The following is a 9,876-nucleotide window of genomic DNA, read 5'->3' as shown; positions in this document are numbered from 1 at the left end:
AGTAGTTATGAAATTAATGAGAGGTTGTTGAGGTGGAGAGGAGAAGGGGGAGCATAATAGGGGAAGGATGATGGAAGGAGGGGGGGATCCTTGGCTTGATTTTGGTATTGGTTTGGTTGTGGTTTTGGAGGATTTGTTTTGAGAGTAAGGTGGGAAAGAGAGAAGGAGAGTATTGTTTATCTTGGACACACTACATCTGGTTGGACTTGGGCTTGGAGGGCTAGGGAACCTATGGAGGTTTCTTGGGCTAGGAATTACTTCCTAGTTGGCTGGGAGGTAAATCTAGTCGGTAGTCAAGAAGAGCATCTCAACTGGATCAGGAGCTCAGGGGCATCTCATCCAGGCTATCGGAATAGTTATTCCTCTATTTATAGATTACTCATGTAAGTGATTGAAATGAAATGCCCACTATTTAATTGTAGGAAATAAATTTTAATGGAAAAATATCATCAATTAAATGTTTAGTTAGAAATGAATTATTTCCCATTTTATTGTATTTGAAATTAGAGAATTTAGTTATGTTAGAGGACCCTAGGATGGAATCCTCACACGTGGTATCAGAGCCCAGATTCAAAACCTAGACCCAAAACCCACTAAACCCAAATTTCCGCTATAAGAGCTTGTAACCCTCATAATTACTTGTAATCCTAATATATATATATATATATATATATATATATATATATATATATATATATATATAGATATAATTTTAGATTGAATATGACATACAGAGGCCAAGCTATGTACAGTGTTGTGATAGATATTGCGGAGGGAGCTGTTGGACTGGCAATATTGTACCGATGCTAGCTCATTTCCACCCTCTTCCAAATAATTGGTTTCGTATCAGCTGGAAAGGAAATTGGAATATAGATGCTTGCTTGGGCTGCTTGATGTTCCCCTTGGTGAACATGTTATCACAAATTAATCTAGATTTGCTGCCCTTTCCATCTCCCATTACAGCCTCCCACGGAGAGAAGTCAATAATGGATCAAGATCTAGTTGCCATGCTTCTTTATGCCATAGTTGTCTCAATTTGTGCACCTATATGGGAAGAGGTGATATTCCAGGGATTCATGTATAGACCATGCCCTTCACTCTTTTACATGTCTATCCCTAGCTTCAATTCCAAGCTCGATCTTCCTACATACCTCTGCTTCTGCTGGTAATCCATCTTTTCATGCTTTCCTAAGAGCATTAGTAACAAGCTTATATGTATAAGATCTTGGAACAGAGTCCTTAACAACCATTTCTATCAATACCTTACTACCTTCTTCCAACCAGTCCTCCTTCGCATAATGCATGACCAATTGGTGTATAAGAACTGCAAGTGGGAGATATGTTATTCTCCTCCATCTTATTCAACATCTCCATAGCTTTATCTACTTCATTCACAGTGCTATAATATCTGATGAAGGAATTATAAGTAACCTTGTTAGGAGCACAACCATCCTGATGGATCTGTCGGAAGATCTCCAGGGCCCTATCGATTTTGCAATTCTTACAAAGGCCATCAATCAAGCAATTGTAAGTAACAATGTCCAACATAAAACCATCGTAACACATCTCTTTAAACAACCGATTTTCTTCCTGTAATCTCTTATTAACCGCCTTCCGAATACTTGTATGCATACTGTGTTTGCAATAATAGGTGATTAGAATAGTTTAGGTGAAAACATCTGGAGGGCATCTAGAGCCCGACATTTTCATCTAATAAAATAGAAATCTCGCTTTGCTGAAATTCCCCACCTTACTCTCACTTTCTTCATTCCTTCCTGTTTTTTCACCTCGATCCACATGTCAAGATGTGGATACTCAAATGCAGTGGAAACGGTTTTACCTCAAATTCGCAGCGAATTCAATCAAAATAGCCAAAATATGACCACTCAAATGCATGGAATGGCGGGTTTGCTATTCAATGCACAAACCTATATCGAACAGGAAAAATGTGAGTAACCCAATGCCTTAGAGAATACAGTTTTAACTTCAGTTCAGGGACCAGTTCAAACAAACCAGGTAATTAATTCGAGCAAGACCACAATTTAATGATGCATGCTTGAACGCAGTTACAATGTGGTGACAGAGATGCTAATGATATTGTAGGTGATCGAATCTGGTTTGCAATGGAATTGTTTCATTCGATAAAAGCAAGCCAATGCCTCCTTCACTAGACCTTGTTCACCCAGGACTTTTATGACAAAGGTCACAGTTTTTGTTCTTACAAGACCACTTTCTTTTCTTGCCATTTCATGGAGGAACCTCCATAACATTTTCAGTAGGATTTCCCTCGCCAGAGTCCATGCCATCTCCTGGAAAGTAAGCTAAACATGCGCAAGCCCATCTTGTTTTCTAGTGCATGAATAGAATCTCAATGCTTTACCCATAGCCTGTTTAACTGACAAAGGATCTCTAAGACCTTGGGATCCTCGTATAGATTGATCTTGCTGGGCCTCTTTCCAAAGGCATCTCTCTATAATGGGGAACCTTTGCTAGAATCCTTCTGCGTAATCTCTTTGAGAAACTTCTTTGAAGGGTTCTGAGTACTTCGCAGACAATATCATTGGTCAATGTTTTGAGGCCAAGCCCATCAACACCCACTTCTATATCGTCTGTCTGAATAATAATTTCCACAATTCTGGAAACATTTCATGAAAAAAATAACACATTCTGAAATGCGTCTGTGAGAACATATTTAGGTAACATTTGGATCTGTTGAATTTTCCAATTCTTGGCAAGCAGATATAGAAAATGTATGAAATGCAAAGAGAAGTAGTCATGTTTCTATGAAAAAATTAGGAGGGGATGTGTTTATATATTTGGATCGTGGTATGAGAAAACGATTCAATTTGAAAGAATACAGAGGTTGGGCACGTGTTCTCAAAATCAAATGCCAGAACATTGTAATGGTTTACCTCGCCTTCAGACTTTGCTCCTGCTATAATGCGTCATTTTCTATGGAGACATTGTAGAAGCTGGTAAAACCTTCTAACATCATGCTCAATTCCTAATTGATGCTTGAAACTCTATGCCAACGAGATTTAGACTCGGGGTTTTGCAACTTTCCTTCAGGGTTTTGCAGCTTTCTAGCTTTCCTGTAGTAGTAGAAACCCTTTTGAAGGAAACTGATACCATCAGTGAAGTTGAACTCCTTCTGGAGAGCATTGGCAAGAAGGAAGACGGTACCCTACCATCTGGGATTGAACTTTGTGTAGAGAGAGGATTGGTTGCATTTACCAGGCTATTTGAAAGGTATGGATTTCCGAGGTTCGATATTTATGATTTGATTCAGAAACATAAACCTTTACTAAAATGCTACGAGTCTGAACTAGAAAAGACCCTAAACACCCTTGAGGTTTATGGTCTAAGTAGATATACCTTGCCACTTTTTTGGCATTCCTGCCCCTTAATTTTGAATGTTGACTACTTGAATCAATGGCACCATCTTTTTTTCTAGACTTCAGAAATACCCAAATAGAGAGGATATTATTGGGACGCTCTTAAATTATTGTGCAAAGTTCAGACTGGAACTTGTTGGTCCACTAAACTATCAAGAAAATGTGAAATTTTTGTTGGATCATAGAATTGGATCCTCTTACATAGGCAGATGCTTGGAGAAGTGTCCCTTGTTATTCTTCTTGAATAAACACACTAATTTAGAAACAAAGGTTAAGGTTTTAAGGGATACAGGAGTTAAGAATGGGACCATATATCTTGTTTTGAGGAAGTACCTGAATTTTGTCACTTATAGAATAGAATCTCTGGCTTCGAAAATCGAGTATCTCAAGAGCATTGGTTTGACAGGAGAGGACATAGATTGATTCTACTCCACATTTCCTGCATTATTGGCTCACAGCATCGAAGACAAGTTGAAACCATTGGTTACTGAGTTGGAGAGCTTGCGCTTCACTGGTCATCATCTTGTAAAAACAATTGTGCACAATCCTTATGTATTTTTGATGAAGGAAGGTGGGGAGTTGTCAAGGTGTGTTTCATTGTTGAATAACCTAAAATGTAGAAAACCCTTGTAATGCAAGATTTTGAGAGAGGGTATTATAAGAGGAAGTAGACGGGTGAAAGCACGCCTTGAATATCTCATTAAAAAGGGACTGTCACATAGGGAAACCTTCAAGTTGTTAGAAAAGGAACCACACATTATTATGTATGAATTGCAATCTATAAAAAAGAAGGCTAATTTTCTGATTAGTGACATGGGGTTCCCTGTTAGGAACCTAGTAGATGTCCCTGATTATTTCGGTGTAAATTTTCATAAGCATGCACTTCCTCGCTACAAGGTGATTCCAATCTAAGATCAAAAGGTGCTCTTGGTGTGGAAGTTACTTTGAAAAACTATAATGAAACTTACATGCAGACAATTTTATAATAAATATGTACGACCCTATCCAAACAGTGAAATGATTTTGGAAATTATGTCAAGGAAGAAGAAAAGAAAAAAAGGAAGATAGCCTTAAACATATTGTCTTTTAGCATATTGGATGATTGTAATATTCTTTCTTGTTGGTGTTTTTTCTTGATTGATTGTTGTCGTTATAACACTAATTGGGATCTGCACTGACAACATTATAATTCAAGGGAAGTGCCTTAGTTCTTGAGCCTTATCAACTAAAGCCTGATCAGGTTATAAGCTAGCATACACTTTTGATTACCCTGTGCTGATCATTATGAAAGGGACCTTTGTAGTCAAAAGCATATGGCATTCCTTGGAAGCCATGAAACACAGTTTGATATCGAAAAGTGACTTCCTACAGTGAGGGCCTTCTTTCAATGTCCATAGATGGTTGCTATTCAGTTTCAAGATGACAAGCTACTAGCTAATATAACACGGTTCTCACCCAAAAACATTAAAAATAATAATAATAATAAAATAAAATAAAATGATGATCAAATATTCAGAGACTTTGTATGACAATTCAGACAAGAGATTGGATGAGACTTGTAATAATGAAGCAAGAGAGCTGACTTGCTACATGCCACATTGATTGGCTTTTCCCTTATAGTGTGAAGATATTTTCAAGAAGGTTGAGATGGGCATGAAGATCATATTAGTTTGCAAACATGAAAAAATTGTGAGGTAGTTTAAGGTTGGCCTTAGGAAAATAAATCGTTTGAAAGGCGAGGCAGACACGCAATGAGTAGGAATGACGATGACTAGTCATCATAATGTATAATTAATTGAGCAGTTCATGATGTCATGACTATAGAGGAAGGGGTTGTATGCCATGATATATTGAACAACTATATATTATGGTAGAGGGGACCTCAATTAAGAAAGTGCATCCTTTGTCCTTGTCCTTGTCCTCGTTAGATCAAGATAAGAACAGATAGTGCTTTGAGGTGGTAATAATGGATCATCTTATCTTGAGTGAAGAACACAAACATAATTAACATGATGTCTTCTAGTGGAGGTAGCACAAACTCGATTCCTTCTGATCATGTACGAAAGAAAATACATAGACGAAGGTTTGCACAATAGACATCTGGCAGTTTATGGAAGGGGGGCTATCAGATGCCAAGCCAGTGCAAATGTTCTCATCTCTAGCCTTCAAGGCCTCGGGGTTGAAATGGTCAATGATGTGATACTAGCGGGAGTGGAATCAGTGACTTTGCATGACCAATCAAATGTTGAAAGGTAGGACTTGTATGCCAATTTTCTATTTTACTGAACCTGATATTGGCAAAAACGAGGCAGTTGCTTGCTGTAATAAGTTGCAGAAATTAAATGTTGGTGTTGCAGTTTCAGTTTCTGCTAAATCTAAGATATGACAACAACACCTCTTTTGTTGCCAGGCAATTTCATTGATGCCTAATTTCCTAGGAAATTATGGAACTTCCAAGTGGTAATGGATTCCATATTCCATGAAACTGCAGGGGACAGTGTTCAGAGACATAGGTGTCGAGAAAACAGTTGAATACAAACGATTTCTATCATAATCACAAATCCTCAATTGCTCTAATCAAATCCAATGTTCGGGGACTGTTTGGCAGTATGTTTTGTGACTTTGGGACAGAGCTTAATGTGTTTGATGTGAATGTTGTGGAAGCACAGATGGACATCATTTCTTTTGCTCTAACTACAATCCTACTCTTGTGTAATGTGTGGTTGATGATGAAAGGCTCCATTTCAAGGATGGTGATTTTGTTGATTTCTCTGAAGTTAAAGTTATGAATGAATTCAGTGATGGAAAGCCAAGAAAGGCAGAGACTGGAAGACCATATTCTTTCCACGTCCATGAAGATACCACTAACTTTTGGATGCTATGAGATGGGTGGCATAATCGCTTAGGAAAAGAAATCCAAGCTCTTAAAGTTTCATGCACTGAAGGAAGCACTTGAAGGTCCTAGCGAACTTCTTCTCAATGATTCTCCATGTTTGACTGCCCTCCCCTTGTACACTTGGTTGTCTGAACCCCAGATAAATTTTTTCATAAATTTGGGTGTTCCATTTTTCATCTTAGGAAGATGCCAATATGTCATTGATGTGGCAAAAATTTTAAAATGATAGCTTGCTGGTTAAGATGGATGTTAATGTTGTTGACTGTAATGTATTCGAATATTTTGAAAGTGGTTTCACTGGAGTATTGTATTCCATGGCAGCTATATTTGGTGGAACCATTGGGTAGGAGGTTGTGAAAGAATGTCCTGGAAACTTTCATCTACTTTTCCAGGTTTTATTTTTGTCTCTCTAATCTATCCCACCCTTTTAATTATTTGATTCATCTCTCTCGAGTTGATGAAATTGTACATTATATCATTTAGTTTTATATAGGCAGCAGAGCATGCAATTATTGTATGATGGTCTCTCTACCTAAGAACATTAATTATTTGTATTCTCATTCTATTCCTGTACTTCTTTGCAGTTTTTCTATTTTGATTCATTGAATCTGTTTCTGTACAACCCCTTGGGCCAGGGTACACACTGCAACTTTGAATTGTCTTCTTTTCTCTTTTTCTTTTTTCCTCGCTTGAAATATATATATATATATATATATATATATGTATATATATATATATATATATATATATATATATATATATATATATATATATAGAAATGCATCGGGAACTTACCTTCATTCTGAGAATGGTAACTAGGGTAAACTAGATTAATTTCATGATAATCATGGTAGTCAACAAATGGCTCATGAAAGCATCATGTCATGTTGGATTATATGGGCCTGCCCCAGGTTCAGAAGAATTATTTAGTCAAGCAAATCCCGCAGCTACCAGCCCTTTCGGCAACAACCCGCGAAGCGCGGACTGAGGTCTCACCTGAGGTAGCAAGGGAGGGTGTTGGAACCAGGTTTCCGCACCCTTGGGATGTCTGGATGCGATTTGCAGGGTTCACACTCTATCCTATAGCTTCGCGCTGCACTATATTTGCGCAGATCCTGAATACCCCGCGCAGTCTACAAATCTATTTTTACTGGGGTCTTTAAGCAAACATTTATTACTTTCATTCAGTTCACATATTAAGATTAAACTCAATTCACAAGTATTCAATAAGCATACGCGCACAGATCAAAACAGTTTCATTAACCATAAAAGAATAGAGTTGCGATAATTTAGATTTAACACAGAATTCAGAAGAAAGTTATCTCTATTTCCACTTATCATCCTTACATCTAGATCTACCCTATGCACTCAGCTGCAGGGATCCATTCACACAGCTGCGGACTCTTCTAGGCCTCTGCACACACAGCTGCAGAGCCTCTATCCTCTGCCCAAATCCCTAACTTGGACTTACAAACGCTTTCAGAATGCTCTTCTCAAACACCCATTACATATCAGATCTCAAAATCATACCAAAACTTAGCTACTCTACCCATAGAGCCTTGCTCTATTTATACCTTTCCATGGACCACGATCCATGGGCGGGTCAACTCATCTTACATTTCTTTACATTATTTTCGGGTGGACTACCCTTTTGACTTTGACTTATTACAAATCACACTCCGTGCATCTCGCGGAGTCTTTGCCCCGCTCCTACCCCAAAATCGTTGGCTTTGAGCCCCATACCCACTACGCGAGGCTTCCACTACCCAAAAATCCCCCAACATAATCATCGTGACTCGTCCCGAATCACTCAGCTAGTGCATCCAACTTTGTGTGGAGATCGGTTAGCAGCTTCTGTGCGTCGCTTGTGCTAGCAACAAACTCTTACATCATGCATTGCATCCATTCCACATGTGTCACCGACACCTCAGTCCCTGTCCCTGCTGTCTCCATAGTGGCATACTCAGCCTTCATGTGGGCTACCTTGTGCTCTATGGTGGTTTAAACCGTGAATGCCTCATCCAGCCACGGCTGGAGACTGGCTTTAACCATTTCTTCCTTCTATCTAGCGGCATTGGCTTGGATTTTCATGTCCTACACCTCCCGCATCTTAGCCAAGTGCTACGTGATAGCAATGGTCTGCGCGGTCCCTCTGAGCTGATCGTAAGCTTGTTGGAGCTCCCGGGCCTCATATTCCAATTGAAAAAGTGTTGGACCCTCCTGAAAGGTAGTGAGCATAACAATCGACTGCGTTAGCAGCTCGGTACATTCCGCCATTGACCGTATGAGCATTGTGCGCGCCATAGTAGTAATGTTCCTACGTTGCTCTAGGATCTCTGGTGGCATTGATGGTGGAACCTGCAGTCTTACGTCCGCGATATGCACGCTGAGCTCTAGCTGGATCCGTGCAGCCTCCTCCTTTGTCGTTCGGAACCCAGTAGCTGGTTTATGGATTTGTGTCTCAATGGGCAAGTCCCCTACAATTTCTAACTCCTGGGCACTCAAACATGCTTTCACTACTACCTTCTCCATTTGCTGCTTTTGTGTGACTACTTCGGTGTGTTGGAGTCTTGGCTATTCGATATTATTTTTTTTCTCTTAGAGTACTTGGTCGGCATGGCTAGACTTGGCTCAGAGTTCGATTATAGCGTTGTCATGTAGTTGTTGCAAACTTTCACGTGGTAGAGCAGCCACGTCCAGTCCCAGCCCTGTAAGTCATTCTAGCACAGCTCGGTCCTCCGTTTGGGTGGTGATCAATGCTCCTATTGAAATCAGGATAGAATGAGCCATTTGTGCTTTTAACAATGATTCCGCAGCTATCATACTGGAAACCCCTGGAGTATCGTTGGCACCTACTCATGCGATTCTTGATCCCAGTTCGTGGAGCTGTGTGTGAAGTTCCCCCAACACAATCTGCTGCTCTGACATGGCCTCATCGACTGCCTCCCGAGCGACATCTCAAACAGTGTTCTCGATGTCAGTTAGGTCTCCTTCGATTAACGTAGTCACTCTTCTGTCTGTTTTAGATGCCTTTGCCTTCTTTCGTGGCTTCGGCTGCTTTGATGGCGCTAACCGCTTCAGATGTGAATTTGTGCCTATTGCTGGTGGTTCGTTAGCGACCATCTTAGGGGTTGCCTTCTGACTGTCCTTGTCTGTTGTTAACATCGCCCCTCCTGGTGGTGTCTTTCCTGCTGCCGCCCGAGTCACCTCCCATGCTACCTTAACTTCCGCAGCGAACTGCTCATTGCGCTTTTGTTGCGCAGCCCGCTTAGCTTCCTCCTTTTGCTGCCTGATAGAGGCCTCGTTACGCTCTACCGTCGTTGGTCTGTGCTACGCCGGTGGCCAAGTATCCACAATCCCGTCGATAACATCGTCAATAGCAATAAATCACAGTGAGGTCCATGCCTGGGCGAAGTCCTTACGCGCCTTGATGCAAAGACAATTCATGTCTGCCTTAAATTCGACAATTTGCTTCATACTTTCATAGATCCCATTGGACAGGTGGGGTAAGGCATTAATCCACTGACACACATTCACGTTCATCAAGACCCAAAAGATTTTGATATTTCGAATTTGTCCCGCGTC

At 40.2% G+C, this 9,876-nt stretch overlaps 2 pseudogenes; one reads left to right on the top strand and one right to left on the bottom strand.

Moving 5' to 3' along the window:
* Positions 1-1,178: 1,178 nt before the first annotated feature.
* Positions 1,179-2,949, bottom strand: LOC149227265 (pentatricopeptide repeat-containing protein At1g77405-like; annotated as a pseudogene).
* A 76-nt stretch (positions 2,950-3,025) lies between these two features.
* LOC149227264 (transcription termination factor MTERF15, mitochondrial-like) lies at positions 3,026-4,463 on the top strand (annotated as a pseudogene).
* The last annotated feature ends 5,413 nt before the right edge of the window (positions 4,464-9,876 follow it).

The sequence above is a fragment of the Pinus tabuliformis genome, chromosome J (assembly GCF_031772625.1).
Source record: "Pinus tabuliformis cultivar Carrire ecotype Pingquan chromosome J, CPIR1, whole genome shotgun sequence".
Lineage (NCBI taxonomy): Eukaryota > Viridiplantae > Streptophyta > Pinopsida > Pinales > Pinaceae > Pinus > Pinus tabuliformis.
This window is presented reverse-complemented; position numbering and strand designations above follow the sequence as displayed.